Source organism: Gambusia affinis, linkage group LG14 (assembly GCF_019740435.1).
Source record: "Gambusia affinis linkage group LG14, SWU_Gaff_1.0, whole genome shotgun sequence".
In the NCBI taxonomy this organism is placed as follows: Eukaryota; Metazoa; Chordata; class Actinopteri; order Cyprinodontiformes; family Poeciliidae; genus Gambusia; species Gambusia affinis.
The window spans coordinates 18,589,285-18,598,266 of record NC_057881.1 but is presented as its reverse complement, the minus strand read 5'-3'; the positions used below and the strand labels follow the sequence as shown (position 1 = coordinate 18,598,266).

General features: G+C 40.2%; 1 long non-coding RNA gene across 1 annotated transcript; it reads right to left on the bottom strand.

Annotated features, from left to right (window-relative positions):
• Window positions 1-206: 206 nt before the first annotated feature.
• Window positions 207-7,620, bottom strand: LOC122843787. Its single transcript, XR_006372775.1, has 3 exons — window positions 7,264-7,620; window positions 1,716-1,848; window positions 207-1,385 (listed from the first exon to the last, which is right to left on the bottom strand). It is a non-coding gene; the product is annotated as an uncharacterized LOC122843787 (long non-coding RNA).
• Window positions 7,621-8,982: the final 1,362 nt, after the last annotated feature.

Sequence of the window (8,982 nt, the reverse complement as noted above, 5' to 3'; positions counted from 1 at the left end):
CAGTAGTTGCTCTGCTGCTTTTGCTATACTTTTTTTGGGATAGTTGGGAAGAGGTCCGTGTTAAAATATACAATGTTAGAATGATTTAACTAAAACAGTTAACAAAAATGTTAAACACAAACAGCTCTGTGTGACAACTTAGTAAGTATCTTTGCAAGCATAAAAGCATGTTGTTGGTTTAGCAAGAACAAATCAACACAGTTGTAAACAATGATATTAACTGCTTTTAATGACAATGGCAAACTTTAGTGCTTTACCACCCAAATGACGATGCAAAGTGGTAAGCCAATCAGAATCCAGTGAGAAAATGAGAAAATGACTCAGAAAAAGCTGGTAGTGAATGTTAGCACTGGAAGACGAGGCACGGGGAAGGGTGAGAATATGGCGGCAGCAAAGCAAAAGGTTCAACGAGGGAGGAGGATGAGGAGGATGAGGAGGAGTGGCGGTAAATGCAGGTTTCTTTGTCTCCTCCTCATCTCCCCTCCCTTCAGTGAAAGTAATGGAGTCCACAAGAGAAGCCACCTGTCTTTTTCCTCTGCCTGAAGGTGGGTTGTCATCTCTTCCACCAGTACCCAAGATCCACCTGAGAAGGTTGTTCCCACCTCATGCCCTTTGACCCCCAGATGAGCAGAGACAGACAGTAATGATCCATCAGCTCTTTAGCGACGCAGGGTCCGATGCCGGCTTCATGCCTTCTAAGTGTTTTCTTCCACTTTTTCTGACTAAAGTGCAGGCTGAGACAATCCAGCAGTAGGAGCCTGAGCACAAGAAACCGGGTGGAAAGAGAGAGGGAAAAATAGAAAGGAGGGGGGGGAAGGGAGACGTTTGGACCTTTTAAGTGTCTGTGGAAAATGAATCACGGGGGCCGGCACAAGGGGCGATCCAGAGAAGAAACACATCTGGCCGGGAAGTAAAAACGAAATGAGAACAGGTCTGAGAATCCAGAAAATGAAAGACTTGTTTTTTCATGACCTAAACATGACACTTGTGACTTTTAGGCATCAAAACGGGTCTTTAACGAAACAATTCATAAGGAGAAATCAGGATGAAGATGAAGAAAGGAGACAAAAAGATTAAAAAGACATAAAGATCATAAAGGAAGCAGACAGTTTACGGAGTAAGACGGGATGAAGATGACAAAATGGAGACTTTGAATTGCCGACTTTGAGGTTAATTCCATGTTATTCTAAAGGGGAGATGCCCCGCCCTAAACACAGACCTGTCTCCATCGTAGACGGGCAGAGGCAGCGAAATACGAGTCAAAGCTGCCAGCTCTCTGCTCTCTCCGGCCGCGAGGGCTTGTCATTATGATTTTTTTTCTCCCGTCCCCTTTTAGACGAGGGTGAACGCCAAAAGCAGCAGAAAGTCTGAGTCAGCCACGTCACCTAAACAAAAAAGAAAAAAGAATATCAATGTGCATAAAACTGTTAATAAAAATAAAATCTCCATGGGAATTTTAAGTTAGTTGCATGCTTTTGTAATGCAGTTGCGTTTTTCTTTCTCTTAAAGGAACCTTAAGAAGATTTTTTCACAACCCCACTCTGAAAAACGATTTACCCTAGAATGTAATCAAAGTTACTATTGTGTGTCTTTAGATTTGGCATCCAACGACATTTGCAACACATATTGACCCATTTGGCATTCGGCAGGAAATGCATGTGCTTCTTTTAAAAGTTCAGAAGTAATTATTGCCTCAAAGGGCGTGATCAAAAGACCTGGAAGAGGAAAGAAGAAGAGAAGATCCTGTTGGATTCCAGACGTGTTGGAAAAAGTCCAGATCTCTGAGGCTGCAATGCAACCAGCAGTCCAAGTCCTCTTTAAGGTTTTTAACCGGATTCAAATACAAATCTGAAACGGGAATCAGAAAGAAATTGTGTTTGTGAATATTTGCTCTACCTTCTTTCGTTCCCTTGTTTGTTGGTTTTTCTCAGGATTTCTACTTGAAAGTCGGAAGGAGAACAAAATGATTAACTCTGCATCTCTACAGCACAACATAACACAGCTGAAACTTTCATGAAGCTTAGAGGTCACTCTGCCAAACACCACCAGGTCTTTTCTGCAGATTTTGCAGAACTTACCAATTACTTTTTTCTGAACTCACCTCGTACTTTTCCAGGAGGTTCACTAAGGAGCTAGTGAGTACCATGACAGTACTAGTACTTAAAGATCACTTTCTGGAAGTTACAAAGTACTTTCCAGAGCTCACCGGCTACTTTGATGAAACGTTTAATGAACAAAGTGTTTTTTTTTTTTTTTTAAGAGTACCACTTACTGTTTGAAATCTTGCCTGGTGCTTATCTCGGACTAACTGACCACTTTCCCAAAAGTTATTATTTATTTCTTTTAGCACTTAATAGGTATTTTCTAAAACTTATCAGACACTTTATTGGAACTTTTAGGTACCTTCTATTACTTCTTACTTTCCCAGAACTTATCTGGTATTTCCTGGAACTCAGTTGTTGCTTTCTGTGTCTTCCCAAACACTAAATGGATTGTGGAGGTTACTTTCCAGAACTTTCATGATTTTTACCAATACAGTAAGCATGGTAAGACACAGTATGGCTCTAACTAAATCCAATGTCCAAAAAAAAAAACCAACAACAAACTCAACTCTAACAAAATCAAAAAATGACTTGAAAACAGATTAAAAAAAAGAAAATGTTTGCTATTTTGAAACTTGATCGGTATTGTTTCAGAAATACTTGCAAATATTTTACAATTCTTCGGCCTCACTACTGCAGTAACAGTCTCGGGGGGTGCGAACTCCTCCCCCACAGCCAAAATGTGTGAGTTTGTAGGCGTGCGTGTGCGAATCGGAGCGTGTGCATTAGCAGAACCAACCTCATGGGAGCAGTGAGAGGAAACACCGCTGAGTCCTGCTCCTTGTGGTCTCCCTGTTTTACACAGACTGAGAGTACACAGTAACATGACCGCCTGAGTGGCAGACATGCTCACCTGTGAGAGTGTGTGTGAGGGTGCGTGTGTGTATTAATAAGTATGTGAGCAGATATTTTTGTGTGAAAAGAAGAAAACTGAGCTTAGTTTAGCTGATAATGAATGCCTCTGGAGTTTCAAATGTTTTCTTCATTTCTGCAGTTCTTATGAAGCTCCTCAACAGACTGAACGTCTACAGACCACCCCTCAGTGTAAACGTGTTGACTGTATTTCACAGTTTATTGGACGGTGCCATCCTTTCTGAGGTCCTTCTCTTCTGTTTAAAACCACAGCAGCTTCAAAGTGATGACAAGAACAGACTGAATCAGAGCCTCAGGAGCTTTGTGATTACAGGCAGGCAATGCTTCACTGAATCAAAGGGGGGGGAACCTTATTTTCAGCGGTTAATTCAGTCTTCTGTTTTCATTCTTACCCTTGAAGCTCAAAGTGGGGACTTCCTCAATGCAGCTCCATGTCCTTAAAATTGAGTGTAGATATTAAATTACACCATCCAACAGTTTACGCATCTTTTCAACGCATATATCTTGATCTTGTACTAGAAATGCAACCAGCTGTCCTGGCCCTGCTGAAGAAGAAAACGTCCCTCAGCATGATGATGCCACTAATATATGTACAGTGGCATATATAATATATGCCACTATATATTGTATATAGTGGCAAATATAATATAGTGGCCACCTCCACCACAGTGGAGTTGCTGTTAATTTGGAGTGCGTTGCTTAAATGCTGGGATTAGCGTGACATCTGAGGCCAGGTTTTATTTAGGAGTTTTAAATCAAAGGGAACTGAGCACAACACCACTTTCATATTTTTTTTTATCTGTTGAAAAGTATGAAAACAATTGAGCAATTTCTTAAATTTTGTTGTTTTTTGGGTTGTTTTTTTTTTTGCATAATTCTGTTGATACGTTAATGATGCTTCATGTATTCTAGGCCTTGAGCTAGTGAAGACAGGACTTGGTAAAGTGAATATTTATTCACTTTATTCTTTAAAAAATCTACACTGCCCTGAAGTGGAATATAAATTATTACTAAATTATTGAAAGCTGGAGAAAAAAAAAATCGATGTTTATTTTCTGCTTTGCCTGGTTTTCTTTCTCTTCATTTGAGTGTTCAGACACTCAAATGAAAGCAAAGTGAAAGACAAACAACATGTTAGGTCATCACTTCTAGAAATGAAAATCAATATGAAAAGTTTGGTTTTGATTGGTTAAATTTAGGCACAAGAAGAGCTTGGATAAGAAAAAACAAAAAAACAGACTTGCTTCTTCCTTTCTTCCTTCCTCCATCCTCCAGTTCCTGCAGAGGACACGTGGAAGAATTTTTGGGTCGTCATAAAGTTTTTGAGTCCAGCAGGGAGGGGGAAGAAAAAGACAAAAAGCAGGAATGGAAAAAAAAAAAAGCCAGACTCCGCCTCAGCATTATGACTGGCTGCAAGAGATCGTCTGGTCAACGAACTGAGCAGCAACAAGAGCAGGCACTCCCTGAAGCAAAGAGAAAAAAACAAAACATATGTGTGTTTATGCTGTGAGGAAAGATGGTAGGAATCCAGACAGACAGACAGACGAGTTCTGAATATTTTTACTATACAAAGTGCTGAATTTGAAGTTTATTCTGAAAATGTGTTAATTGAACTTCATTCTGGGCTGCACAGTGGCGCAGTTGGTAGAGCTGTTGCCTTGCAGCAAGAAGGTCCTGGGTTCGATTCCCGGCCCGGGGTCTTTCTGCATGGAGTTTGCATGTTCTCCCTGTGCATGGTGGGTTCTCTCTGGGTTCTCTCGCTTCCTCCCACAGTCCAAAAACATGACTGTCAGGTTAATTGGGCTCTCTAAATTCTCCCTTGGTGTGAGTGTGTGTGTGAATGGTTGTTTGTCTTGTATGTCTTTGTGTTGCCCTGCGACAGACTGGCGACCTGTCCAGGGTGTACCCCGCCTCTCGCCCGGGACGCAGCTGGAGATAGGCACCAGCGACCCTCCTGACCCCATTTAGGGAACAAGGGTGTAAAGAAAATGGATGGATGGATGGATGAACTTCATTCTTGGATGTGAAAGTTAGAACTTAAGTCACATATGAAAGTGTTGGTGAGTCAGATTACAGGTGAATGAACCCTGAAAAAGAAGTGCTTTAGTAATGTGGAACCATCACTGTTGTAGCACACTGACTAAACTGCTCAACAAAATGGTTTTGGTGATTTGCCACAGGTGCACGATAAAGCCTGATTTAGCAAAATTAGACACTGGGAAATATGATTCACCTGCAGCAGTCTGTGATCATTTGCATTTCTTTTGGTCACCATCTGGAGGCTGCAGCAAATAGTTCTTCCAAGCTGTGCAGAAATGGTTCCTTGTTGTGTGTTGGGACAATTTTAGGGCTTAAATTTGATTAAACTGAGTAATACTGACACCGCTGCAAAGCTAACTTACTAAAATGCCATACTGGAGCTAAAAGTGCGTTTCTGAAGGAAATAAAACTCCAACAGAATTAAAAATCAGTGTTTCAGCAACCTGCCGATTATAATTTATGTCTTTGGAAATACCACCATTTTCAAAAGATTTTTAATCTCATAGTCAAATGAGGAGTTCTCTGGTTTGTACTGGAGAGCTATCAGACATTATAAAGTAATGATAGCAAAAATACTGGAACCCCCAGTACAAGTGTGAAAATTCTTATATTAAATTACTTTTTTATGGGAGTACCCTTATTTAACTGAAAAAAAAAATGTACAAACATCCAGCCTTTAATACGAGTACACCTAGTCAAAGGAGAAAAACTCACACGGTTAAAAAACTTATTACTATTTTTACAAAATTAGACTTACATTTCTTTGCCCAAATTAACTCTGCAAATTTGTCCATGATGTGACACAGAGGCACATTCATTTTTTATATTTCTATGAGTTCAAAATGGGGAAGACAAGTGAGCATAACATTCGTGGAAGTCAGATGTGTTATATTGTTCTTAAATCGGGTCACGTACAGTCAAGAACAGAAACGTTTTGATCAGAGTCATTGTTATTTTGAGAGTTTATTTTTCCTGTTGATTTGAATTAATTTAAGTGTCACGTGGAGATAAAGTAGCGCTAAATTCAGTCCAAAGCTAATGAAAACATTCATTCAGGATTTTCTCCGAACTGAATGGCTGATTGTTGTGTGAAGCACTTTGTGGTCATCTGAACTTGACAAAGCACTATGCAAGCACTTTGTCACGCCAACTGGTCATTTACCAGTTAGCGTGACGGTTCTGTGCAGAAAGCCTTGAACTACCTAAAATCTCTATAATTTGGCTCTTGGGAGGAAAGATCTCTGATAAATGCATAATGTTCCTGAATAATTGTCTATTCAATCACTTTATTAACATTTTTTTATTTAATAAAAAAAAGATAAACGTCAGCTATAAACCCAAGGACCCTGCAAAGTTGAATCAGCACCCATTTCCTCTGCCCTTTACCTGCTATATTCTTTGAAACAGGTCATGTACACCAGAGGTGGACAAAGAAGAGCAACACCCACACTTGAAATTCAAACCCAACTCTAAAATTTTTGCTCTCAATAAAACATCTTTCGCCTCCATCTTTGCATTACGAGTGTATCTGATGTGTAAAGTAAGCACCGACCCTTTCACGGAGCCTTATGGGCTCTCAGGGGATTTTCAACAGATTTTGAATCCATTAGGTGCACAAATAGGAATAAACTGATCATGTCGAAATAAGATTTCTGATTGAGCATTGAAGTTTTTCTCTGTTTCTGACATTGTGCTAGGTCATTGTCTTCTTCGTGTCATTTATCTCCGAGACTTGGATCATACAAACAAACAAACTAACAAAAAAAAGAAATAAATAAAATGTGTGATTCAAACATTACAGAGAAAACAGGTTAAAAGTATCAACTGGACTTTCTTGACCCACCTGTTTGTCATTGTGAACTGAGACAACTAAAGACAACCGCAAAGTTCAGTGAAGCGAAACATTAGAGATCAGTAATGAAACTGGTTTCTAAATGAAAAGATGCCAAGGTAAGTTGCAGTAAAGGTTGGCTGACAATGCAACACGAAGAGGAGGAATCAGAGAAGTGATCTGAAGGAAAGCAGAGGCAGTAACCAGACACAGAAATCTCTCGGTGGACGTCAGCCAACAGGCATGTACTAATGCTTTAGCTATGTCATGGGCTGCCTCCTCTACCTCCTCCCTTCTCTTTCTACCCCTTCTTTTTTCAACCTTCCTCCCTGACTTACCCACCCCCTCTCTTGAGCTGAATCGTACCCTGATTTCCATCACTTTCTTTTCGCAGTCCCCCAGCAGCGTCTGACTCACACGGTCGAAGCCGACGTCTGGCACGCGCCTTGTACGAGCGACGTCATCACAAGCAAAAAGTTGGTCACACGTAAAGCTTCTCTCTGAGAGCTTCAGGATAAAACTGCTGTTCTGGGATCATCCAACTTCTGCACGGTGCTTCCAACGTTTGTCAAGAGTCTCAGCAGAAAAACAGGCTAGCAAAAAGCCATGATGGTGATTTTCCGTTAAAGCCCTGAGAAGCCAGTGGGAGAGTGGGAGGGGCCAGACAAAAGAAGCTGGAAAAAAATAATACAAGCATCTATAATTCTCTGTAGGAATTTCTTCCATCATCAGCCAGACCTCTAAATGCAGGAAGCAGATGAGGGTAGCGCTTAACTTACTTAAACTTACTGGCCTGCAAACAAAAAAATTACATTAGTAACATTCTGAAGATCAGTTTTACTCATGCAAACTGCAAGACCAATCCGAGCGCTGCAGTGAATCAAATAGCTTTACTTTTAAAGTACATTTTTGCGGTCGAAATCAATTGTTTTCGACTACTTGGTCGCAGTAGCAAGTTAAAAACTTTCACGTAATAGAAAAGCACATTTTGGTCACCCTTCTCACGCAGTGCGGGATGATATCATTGGGTCGCCGAAAAGCGACCAGGTTGGTAGGCGGTGCAGACTTTACTAATGAGTGTAATGTGGGAACGGCAGCCCCTGCCACTTTAAGACTCATGTGCCTACCACATGGCTCCACCGGGATGTAATCTGTTCCAGGTGCTCAATGAGACTTTTTTTTTCTCTTTTTTTTTCAGAAACGTTGGGGACCTATAAACAAACGGTGATTGTCTTTCACATGCACAAAACCACAAATTTGCGCATCCACGTGTGAGATGGGAGCACAGAAATTTGATCAATGATTTGTGCAAAGATGAAACCACGGCAACGCATATCATTGGTTTTTATGGACTCTGCAGGAAACATAAAGCACTTCAAGCTGAGCTACAAGCTCATGGGGAAACCAACTCTGAGAAAAAAATATTCTGTCACCAAGTTGCATTTATCTAACATTGCTGTTATTATTACACTGAGAAATTACTATATATAGTATAGTATTCTATTTGAATCCTTGGATTCCCTGTATCTTGTCCTTCTCTTCACAACAGCAGCTCCAACCACACACCACCCTCAGGCCTGGGCAGCTTTTAGGACTCTTATTAACACACTAACTCCCAAACAAACTACATGCCTGTGGTTATTGTTGCTCAACGGGAACTCACCTGGGGTTTTCCTCCAGTAAACTGTACATTTACCTATTAGTGTACTTGGCACTGCTAATTAAGTACCTAATCCTATTGCTCTAAATGGATTGCTACCCAAGAACACACATCTGTTACAGATTATATCCTCCTAATTAGAAGTTGAAGGTTTGAAATAAACATTAATCTTATAATTGAAAACCATTTGTTGTGGTAATGCATGGGCGTATGCAGACAGGGACACATTTGTTACCCCCCAAGTAGAGTTATTCTAAACAGAAACAAAATTAATTCATGCTTTATTGCGGTTGCATGGTGATAAATATAGGGGGGGAAAAATCAACAGATATCCCCAGAACATCAGTGGAAAGAAATTTACACGTTCAAAAATAGCTGGCTTTAGTAAAGTCACAATTATTGCTACCTCTAAAAGTTATATTTTTCTAAAAAAAAAAAGAAAAAAAAAAGGCATATTTATGCTTTACCTTTTAAGT